The sequence below is a fragment of the Furipterus horrens genome, unplaced genomic scaffold (assembly GCF_987537825.1).
Source record: "Furipterus horrens unplaced genomic scaffold, mFurHor1.1.pri manual_scaffold_4, whole genome shotgun sequence".
NCBI classification, from domain to species: Eukaryota; Metazoa; Chordata; class Mammalia; order Chiroptera; family Furipteridae; genus Furipterus; species Furipterus horrens.
Window position 1 is genome coordinate 121,234,984 of NW_028327174.1, and position 11,266 is coordinate 121,246,249.

The window sequence follows — 11,266 nt, forward strand, 5'->3', positions numbered from 1 at the left end:
GTATAGTAGCTCTCTTCCTTTACTCACTCAACAAGTTAATTTCCAGCAATTTTCAATGACCCTGTTGACAGTGATGAGTACTGAGAAAGCCCACTACAAGTCAGATCAGATTGAAGAATTCATGGCAATGAAGAAATGTTGACAGATAGCCAGTCATTAATAAATACTGGATTTAAAATGAATCATGTTAATGTATTTGTTTTTTCAAGATTCACCATGTAGTTTTTCTGGCCAAGATGAGGCCTACACAGAGCCACTGCATGCCCCTCCACAACTAAAAAGGAATAAAATTACCTCAAAACTAGAGACAACCAGAAGTTCCAGAAAATCAAGCTGCATGAAAGTCCAACAAACAAAGACACAAAGAAGAAATACTCATCCAGATAGGCAGGAGGGTTGGAGATGTGGCAGAGGGGACATGCTGTGGTGGTGATAGCAGCGGTGGCAGTGGCAGGCTGGCAGAAAGAACAGTCACACATTCTAAAAAGTAAGGAGGGACACCTGGGGAGCACTCCCAGCACCAGACCAGACCACACAGCTCACAGTTCCAGCATCAGAGAAAATAAAGCCTCATTGCTTCCGACTGTGCAAACCAGTGGGGGGTTGGGACAGAGAAAGATACTGCCAGCATCTCAGTAGAGTCCACTTGTTTTAAGGATCCTCATGGTCCTGGAACATCTTCAGACCCACCCACACTGAGAATGATGGCCAGGGCAATGGCTAGAGAGGTGCCAGTTCCATACAGAAGTGGGAGAAGTGCCTGGAAAGGGGGTGAGTGCTGAGCAAGCAGCATTGTTCCCTCTCAGACCCTTCCCCAAATACAGAGCCACAACATGATGAAACAGGTCACCCTGTACTGATGAACACCTAAGGGTCCACTCCTTATAACATAACAGATGTGACAGCTCTAACTAAGACACAGAGGCAAACAAATAAAGGAGCTTGTCAAGATGAGGATACAGAGAAATATGGCCCAAAAGAGGGAACAGATCAAACTTCCAGTGGGAGAACTAAGTGGCAAGAATATAGCCAACCTAAGAGATGTAGAGTTGAAAACACTGGTTATAAAGATGCTGACAGGCTTGACAGATATGCTTAAGTACAGCAAACACATAAGTGTAGAAGTGAAGGCTATGCTAAATAAAATGAAGGCAACTCCACACAAAACCAATGGTGAAGGAAAGGAAACCAGGGTTCAAATCAACGATTTGGAACATAAGGAAGAAATAAACAGTCAAACAGTACAGAATGTGAAAGCAAGAATTGAAGAAAATGAGGAGAGGCTTAGGAACCACTGGGACAACTTTAAACATGTCAACATTCAAATCATAGGGGTGCCAGAAGGAAAAGAGGAAAAGCAAGAAGTGGAAACCTTATGTGAAAAAATAATGAAGGAAAACTTCCTGAATTTGGCAAAGGAATAAGACATACAAGTCCAAGAAGCACAGAGAGTCCCAAACAAGCTAGACTCAAAGAGGATCACACCAAGACACGTCTGTTACCATAATTCGTGGATCGGAGACGCAGAGGAAATTCCAGAAGACAGAATGATCACAATGGATGGAGGACTGTAGCTCGCTCTGGCCATCAGCCAAGACTAGCAGTCCAGCCGTCCCTTTTATTGGGTTACAAAAGTTGCTAAAAATAGAATCAATAGGGTGTACGTGTACATTCCTTATGTGATTATGGAGCAGCATAGCTTCTGCAGATAGGTTAGAGATTAAACTATTAGGCTTACAATACTAAACTACTTTTTATCTATAAACTACAAAGTAAGGTAATAAGTGACAAGGGTCTGTTCCATCTCAGATGTTATCACTATGGGAAAGGAGACACTGTCCTCTAGTACGCCTTTGTTCCCAGGGGCTTGTGATCAAGCCACCAGGAGCCACATGCAGCTGCTGGCGTCAGCAAGACCTGCTTGCAAGTTCTCGCAGGCTGAATCACAGACCACCTGGGGGGTAGGGCTTGCATGCAAGCCCCCCTGCTGATTCCATTTGGCTTTCCTCTTCAAAGATCATAATTAAAATGTCAAAGGTTCAAGATAAAGAAAGAATCTTAAAAGCAGCAAGAGAAAAGCAGAGATTTACCTACAAATGGGTGCCTATAAGACTATAAGCTTATTTCTCAAAAGAAACTTTGCAGGCAAGAAGGGACTGGCAACAAGTATTCAAAGTGATGAAAAGCAAGGACCTACAACCAAGATTACTATATCCAGCAAAGCTATCCTTACAATGGAAGGGCAGAGAAAGTGCTTCCCAGACAAGGTAAAGCTAAAAGAGTTCATCACCACCAAGCCATTATTATATGAAATGTTAAAGGGACTTATTAAAGGAAAAGAAGATCAAAACTATGAACATTAAAATGACAACAAACTCACAACTACCAACAACTGAATCTAAAAAATAAAAACAAAATCTAACTAAGCAAAGCAGAATAGGAACAGAATCATATGTATGGGGATCATTTGCAGGGTTATCAGCTGGGAGAGGGAAGGGGAGAGTTTGGGAAATGGTGCAGGATAGGAAGCATAATTGGTCAGTGCAAAACAGACAGGGGAAAGTTAAGAATAATATAGGAAAGGATGAAGCCAGAGAATTTATATGCACAACCCATGGACATGAACTAAGGGAGGGTGGGATTTCTGGGGGGAAGTGGGGCACTGGGCTGAGGGGAGCAAAGGGAAAAAAATGAGACTACTGTAAGAACATAATCAATAAAATATACTTTAAAAGATAATTACACCATGTAGAACTTGTAATGAAGTAATCAATAAACACTGTAAAAATGTTTTATTGATTATGCTGTTATAGTTGTCCCAATTTCTTTTCCCTCTGCTCCCCTCCACCCGGGGGTCACCCCCTCCATGTCTATTGGTTGTGCATATAGTTCTTCTCAACCTCTTCCTGTCTATCTACTCCATTCCCTCCCACTATGCTTCTTAATTCCTGTATCATCTCCTTCCCTTTCCCCCTTCCCCCTCCCTGCTGACCTCTCCCCAATATGGTCCCCATACCTATAGTTCTTTTCCCACTCTCATTGCCTACTTAGTTTGCCTTTGTTTCGATTCCCTAGCCTCTGTTGTTGGTTGTTGTGTTGCAGTTTTCATTTTAATGTTCATAGTTTTGATCCTCCTTCTTCTAAACAAGTCTCTTTAACATTTCATATAAGATTGGTTTGGATCTGATGAACTCCTTCAGTTTTACTTTGTCTTGGAAGCACTTTCCCTGCCTTTCTATTCTGAATGACAGTTTCACTGGATAGAGTATTCATGGCTGTAGGTTTTTAATTTTCATTACTTTGAATATTTCTTGCCAATCCCTTCTTGCCTGCAGGGTCTCCCTTGAGAAGTCAGCTGATAGTCTAATTAAGACCCCTTTGTACATGATTCTTTTCGTCTCTCTTGCTGCTTTTAAGATTCTCTCTTTATTTTTAATTTTTGACAATTTGATTATAATGTGTCTTGGAGTGGTTCTCCCTGGGTCCAGTTTTTCTGGAACTCTCTGTGCTGCCTGGACCTGTAAGTCTATTTCCTTCCCCAAATTGGGTAGTTCTGCTTCATTGTTTTTTCACATAATTTTTTTAATTTCTAGTTCTTCTTTCCCCTCTGGCAACCCTGTTATTCGAATGTTCATTCGCTTATAGCTGTCCCAGAGGTTTCTGAGGCTCTCCTTACTTTTCTTACTTTTTGTTTCTTCTTTCTGCACTGGTTGACTGTTTGTTCCTTCCCTATGTTCCAATTAGTTGATTTGATCTCTGGATTTTATTTCCTCACCACTTGTATGTGTTTTTGTTTGCTTCAGTATGAGTAGCTTTCATTCCTTCCCTGTATTGTTCCAAATCTTTTGTTAATTCTGTAAGCCACCATATGTATGACTATAGTTCTGAACTGAGCCTCAGAAAGGTTTCCTATTTGTTCATCTGTCAGGTCCCACATCTGCTGCCTGATGAGCTGCATCACTGGGATTTCAATCACTGTCTGCTTCATTCTGACAGTCTTGTGTTTAGCTTTGCTTCCTTGGCAGGCTATAGGGGGTGGAGCCCCATGCACTCATCAATACCTGGCGACCGGTGGCTATCGGTAACCTTTTTTGCTGCACTGTGGCACTTTGTGTGGGGGCGGGTGTCCAAGATGGATTCCCGCCATTACTTTTTACTGAGAGACCGAGATCCATCTCCCCACCCTCTGGGTCTCAGCATCCGAGGCAATGGGGGGGGGGTTGCCTTTCCCAGTGTAGGAGTCACGAGCTTCAGGGTCTCGACTGCAGCCGCGATTACTCCCCTGGAATTTCTCACAGTCCCGCTGCTGTCCCTGCTGCTACCACAAATAGCACCATGGTTTCTCGCCCCTTCTACCTTTCTGGATGAGTTCCGCTGGTTTATAACTTCATACCTTGGGCTTCCATGTAGTTTTATTTTCTGGAATTTCTGGTTACCTTTTGTTTTGAGATAGTTGTATTCCTACTCAATTGTAGAGGGAGACCAAGCATGTCAGTCTAAGCCTCCATCTTGGTCGGAAGTCCAGTAATCGATAAACACTTTTGATAAATATCTCAGAGAAGTGAGACAATTGTATTATTTTATGCCAGCAATTAATAATTCAAATTTGAAATTAAGAACACATCATTTACCTTAGTGCTATAAAATTAAGCATTTAGGTATAAATCTAACAAAAGTACATAAGGTATTTATATATGAAAAATACAACATATTCTTACATGAGGAAAACTACAAAACTCTAATGAAAGACTCAAAGGAGCTTTAAATAAATGGAAAGATATTTCATGTACAAGAATTGGAAAATTCAATATTGTTAAAATATAAGTTCTTTCCAATTTAATTTGCAGATCCAATGCAATGCCTGTCAAAATTCCAACAAGTTATTTTGTGGATATTGACAAGCCTTTTACGGAAAGGCAAGGGACCCCTGGTAGCCAGTACAATAATAAATAAAAAATTGGAGGGCTGACACTATCCAACCTAAAGACATACAGGGTGGGGCAAAGTAGGTTTACAGCTGTGAGTAAGTAAAACTCAGAGTTTATTTTTGTATTATTATTTATTAATTATTGAATTATTTTCCACATGAACAACTGTAAACCTACTTTTGCCCTACTGTGTACTATAAAGCTACAGTAATTGAGACAGTGTAGTATTGTAGAGAAAATAGAGAAAAAATTAATCAAAGGGAAAAAATAGAAAGTTCAGAAATGAACTTACACAAATATAGTTAGGCTGGTCTTTGATAAGTGAGCAAAGGCAATTCAGTGGAGAAAGAACAGCCTTCAACAAATGCTACAAATGGATATATGTCCACATAAAAAAATTAATCCAGATACACCTTTCATAAATATTAACTCAAAATAGAACAGAGACATATATAAAATGGAAAATAGTAAAACTTTTAGAAAATAATATAGGAGAATCTTTAAATGACTTTGGTTTGGTAAAGTTTTTTTGGAAACAACACTAAATGAGTGATCCATGAAAAAAATTTATAAGTTAGATTCCATTAAAGTTATAAACTTTTGATCAGTGAAAAACACTATTCATAGAATGAAAAGACATGCCACAGACTTAGAGAAAGTATTTGAAAAAAAATCTAATAGATGATTGCATCTAAAATACACAAAGATCCCTTATAACTCAACACTAAGAAAACAAACAACCCAATTAAGAAATGGGCAAAAGATCTGAACTGACAGTTCACCATAAAAGACATAAAAATGGCAAGTAAGTATATGAAAAGTCATATAATTAACGAATTTCACATTAAAAATGATATTCCACTACACACCTTTTAGAAGGGCTAAAATCCAAAATACTGACAATACCAAATGCTAATGAACATGTGGAGCAACAAGAATTCTCATTCAATGTTTGTGGGAATGCAAAAAATGGTACAACCTCTTTGGAAGATAGTTTGGTAGTTTCTTGGAAAGCTAAACATTTTCTTACCATACAATCTAGCAATTATATTTCTTGTGCTTTCCCTCAGCTTTATTGAGATATAATTGACAGATAACATATGTAAGTGTAAAATGTACAATGTAATGATTTGATACATGTACACATTGCAAATTTATCTCTAAAATAAGGTTAGTTAAAACCTCTATCCCCTCACATAATTACTTTTATGTGTGTATGGTGACAATAGTTAAGATCTATTCTCTTAACAATTTTAAAGTATAGCCACTGTGCTGTACATCAGATCACAAAAACTTAGTCATCTTATAACTGGAAGTTTATACCCTTTGAGCAATATCTTTCCATTTATTCCACCCTTCAGGTCCTGGCAACAACCATTCTGTCTGACTTATTTCACTTAGTATAATGCCCTCAAGGTCCATCCATGTTGTTTCAAAGGCAGAATTTCCTTCTTTGTTATGGCTGAATTATAGGTACGTCATATTTCTTTATTCATTTATCCATTGATGGACGTTTAAGTTGTTTCCAAGCATTGACTATTGTAAACAATGTTGCAATAAACACGGGGGTGTGCAGATATTACTTCAAAATAATGTTTTCATTTCCTTCAAATATATACTGAGAAGTTGACTTCCTAGATCATATGGTTGTTTTATTTTTTAATTTTTTGAGGTAACTCCATACTGTTTTCCATGGTATCTATACCAGTTTACATTCCCACCAACATTAATTTTCTCCATAGCCTCACCAACACTTTTCTCTTGCATTTTTGATAAGTGCATTCAAACAGGTATGAAGTGATTTATTTTCTTTTTAGTATTTATTTGTATAATTTATTATCTCTATACCCATAATAAACATTATTATCTTAACCTTAGTTCTGCTAACAAGAATAACTTTAAGCAAAGGTGATCAACATTTTAAATAACTACAAGTTCCTCATATTTTTCCATTATTATTTTAAATATATCTCAACATTTATTTTCAAGACAAAGAAACACAGACCTAATCCAGTGAGCACACTTTATCATAAGCACAAGTGAGGAAATCTGAGGGTTGTAAACTCAACATTCTTTTATAAAGGGAACTATCAAGGCAAATTTTTAAAAGCCAATTTATGCAGTTGATTTGTGGAAGGCTTATATAAACATAACTTGAACACACTTAAAAAAGAGAAGACAACAACAAACTTATTTCTATACACCCTCCAAAGAGACTTATTCAAATGTGAGTTTAAATAATGAACTGTAAAAAAACAAAAAGAAAAAAATGTTTAGGTTGAAAAGGTCACAAAAAGAGGTACTAGTTAATCATCAAATATATTTTTTCCCCCTGAAACACAGAAATTTTAGATTGCTGTTCCTTTCACCTCCTGCTTGTTTCCCATGAAGGATGAAGAGGCAGCTGTGCCTGACTTTTTGTATTTTTGGGTCCTCTTTGTGCATGCTTACTAAACTGAGTCTTGAGCTGAGGTTCATTTTGCTGAAAACATGAGGTGTTGCTTTTCAGAGCCTGTTCTCTATGATTTCTTCTAGAGCTTTTAGATCCAGATAAAGAATGGAAAAACACTGATTCAAATTTCCTTGCTTCTATACTTGACTTGTGTTTTTTCATTTTCTTATGAATTGATGGGTTTCAGGTATGTTTTCTTCAGGGAAAACCTTTTGGAAGGATTTTTGTTCAAAATCTGAAGAATGGCAACTACTTTCCTTCTTTCGTGTCTGTCTGACTTTTCCAATGAAGAAGTCATCACCACTATCACTATCCTCAGACATGGAAGACTGTTTGTAAAACCTTTCTTCCATGCTATCACCAAAATACTCCTCTTCTTCATGTAATTCTTCTCCATCATTGTTACCACCAAGTTAGCTATTGGTCTCTTTCTTTTCTTTGTTTTGATGTAACAGTTTCGCTTTTGGGTTAGCAGGTATCTTCTGGGGGCCAGAGGGAACTACAGAATCCCTTTCAGAAGGCTTTGAGGGAGAATTTGAAATACCCACTGTTTTGGGTCCATGTTCCATCTTGGTTATTTTTTCTTTTAAACTATTTATTGGTTTCTTTACCAACATTTGGCTTCTTTGTCTTTTTGCTCACTGATAGTAGTTCCCTCATGCTCTAACTTAACAGCATCATCATTTGAATGTGAAGTATCCTTGGAATAATTTTCTTCTGGAGCATTATTTGATGACTGAACTTCAGTATTATTTTGTCTTGCATCTTTAAAGGCTTTGACCGCAGCTTGTAGCACATATATTTTTTTTCTTCAGAAGAGGGTGCATTGCTAATTGGGCAGCTGCTCTTCAGTTGCAGTAGAATCAGGCTTTTTTCAGATTTTTTCAAAATTGATATCGTCACCAAGAGCAGATTTTATTACTATATCAGATTTCAATTCCTTCATGGCATGAATTTCTTCAACTAATTGTTGTGCCCGTCTTTGGTTTTTTAACAGTGCATCTTCAGTACCCTTTTTTGACTTCAGTCTTCCAACACTCCTGACAAGTTTTTGGATAAACAAAACTAGGATTCTTTTCACTTCTTTTCTCATATTCACAACCTCGTTATTGAGGTTCAGAGCCCCGGATTGAGCCATGGTAGATGTAGAAAGAGACTCTGCCGCTCTAGAAAGAGGATTCACCACTCTGATTTCTTATTGTTGTTTTCATTTGGATTTTCCTAATTATTAGTGATGTTGAACATCTTTTCATGTACCTGTTGGTCGTTTGTATGTCTTTTTTGAGAAAATGTCTATTCAAGTCCTTTTCTCATTTTTAAATCAGATTTTTTATATATTGAGTTGTATGAGTTTCTTACATATTTTGAATATTAACCCTTATCAGATAGATAGCTTTCAAATATTTTCTCCCATTCTGTAGGATGCCTTTTTATTTTGATGATTGTTTCTTTTGTGGTGCAGGAGATTTTCAGCTTGATGTAGTACTACTACTAGTTTATTTTTGCTTTGGTTGCTTTCACTTTTAGTGTTATACCAAAAAAACCCTTTCCAAGTACCAATGTCAAGGAGCTTTTTTTCCTATATATTTTACTAGTTGTTTTACATTGTTGAATGTTACATTTAAGTCTTTTATCCATTTCAAGTTAATTTTGTTGAGGTGTGCAAGATGAAGTTCCAAGTTCATTTTTGTACCTATGGTTATTCACTTTCCCCATCACCACTTACTGAAGAGACTCTCCTTTCCCAATTGAGTGTTCTTGGCTCTGCTGTCATACATTAGTTGACTATATATATGTGGGTTTATCTTGGGGCCTTTAATTCTCTTCCACTGATAAATGTGACTATTTATGCCAGTACTATACTGTTTTGATTACTATGGCTTTGCAATAAGTTTGAAATCAGAAATTGTGAAGCCTCAGACTTTGTTCTTTCTGTGAATTGCTTTGTCTATTCTGAGACTTTTGTTGTTCCATACAATTTTTTTTCTCTATTTTTGTGAAAAAATATTGGAATTTTGATGGGGATTTTATGGAATCTATAGATGGCTTTGAGAACTATGGACATTTTAACAATATTAATTCTGACCCATGAGCCCAGGATATCTTTCCATTTATTTGTGTCTTCTTCAATTTCTTTCATGTCTTGTAATTTTTAATGTACAGATCATTAATCTGTTGGTTAAATTTATTCCTAAGTGTTTTTGATGCTATTGTAAATGGAATTGTAAACACAACTAACTTTTGTATGTTGATTTTTATATCCTGCAGCTTTATTGAATTTATTTATTAGTTGTAATAGTTATTGGTGGGATCTTCAGGGTTTTTAATATGTGAAAACTTAACACCTGCAAACAAAGACAGTTTTTTTTCTTCCTTTCCAATTTGGATGCCATTTTTACCTAACTGCTCTGACTAGGACTACCAATACTATGTTAAATAGAAGTGGTATCTTGTTCCTGGTCATAGTAGCAAAGCTTTCAGTCTTTAACCATTAAGTATGATGTTTGCTATGGGTTTGTCGCATATGGCCTTTATTGTGTTAAGGTACATTCTTTCTACACCCAATTTGTTGAGAGTTTTTATCATAAAATGGTGTTAACTTTTGTCAAATGTTTTCTGTGTATCTTTTGAGATGATCATATGATTTTGATCTTTCATTCTATTAATGTGGTGTATATGACATTTATTGATTTGCATATATTGAACCATTCTTGCATCATGGGGATAAATCCTACTTGAACATAGTGTACAATTCTTTTACCATCCTGTTGTATTTGGCTTGCTAGTATTTTATTGAGGATTTTTGCATCTATGTTCATCAAGGATATTAGCTTGTAGTTTTCTTTGCTTGTGGTGTCCTTATGAGGCTTTGACATCAGGGTAATGTTTGCCTCATAAAACAAGTTTGGGAGCATTCTCTCTTTAATTTTTTTGGAAAAGCTTGAGAAGATTAGTGTTAATTCTTCTTTGAACATGTGGTAGAAGTCACCAGGAAACTATCTTATTCTGGGCTTTCCTATGCTGGGAGGTTTCTGATAACTTTCAATCATGTCACTTGTTATTGGTCGGTTCAAATATTCTAACCCTTCAGAATTCAGTTTTGTGCAATTGCGTCTTTCTATGAATTTATCCATTTCTTCCAGATTATCCAATCTATCGGTGTATAATTATTCATAGTAGTCTCTAATGGACCTTGTATTTCTCTTGTGTCAGTTCTGATATCTTCTCTTTCATTTATGATGTTATTTGAGTCTTATCTCTTTTTTTTTTCTTAGTCTAGCTAGGAGTTTGTCAATTTTATCTTTTAAAAAACAGCTAATAGTTTTGTTGCTATCTCCTATTGTTTTTCTAGTCTGTATTTTATTTATTTCTGCTTTGATAATTGTTATTGCCTCTCTTTGGCTAACTTTGGAGTTAGGTTTTTTTTTCCCTAGTTCCTTGAGATGTGAAGTTAGGATGTACATTGTGACCTTTATACTTTCCAAAAGGTGGTTTATGGCTATAAACTTTATTCTTAGAACTGCTTTGGCTGCATCCTATAAGTTTTAACATGTTATGTTTTAATTTTTTTATTTCAATATTTTTTAAAAGAGGTAGACATGCTTTATTTAAAAAAATATTTTATTTATTTATTTTTAGAGAAAGAGGGGAAGGGAGGGAGGAAAAAAGAGAGAAGCACATGTGTGAGAGAAGCATCAATTAATTGCCTTGTAAACACCCCGACTGGAACCAAACTCATAGCCTAGGCATGTGCCCCAACTAAGAATGGAACCCTAAACCTTTTAGTTTATGGGATGACACTCCAAACCAACTGAGACACACTGGCCAGGGCTCAAATATTTTTTATTTCCCTCTTGATATCTTCTGTGATCCCTGTGGTTGTTCA

At 36.4% G+C, this 11,266-nt stretch overlaps 1 pseudogene; it reads right to left on the reverse strand.

Moving 5' to 3' along the window:
* Positions 1-7,230: 7,230 nt before the first annotated feature.
* Positions 7,231-8,518, reverse strand: LOC150012763 (serum response factor-binding protein 1 pseudogene; annotated as a pseudogene).
* Positions 8,519-11,266: the final 2,748 nt, after the last annotated feature.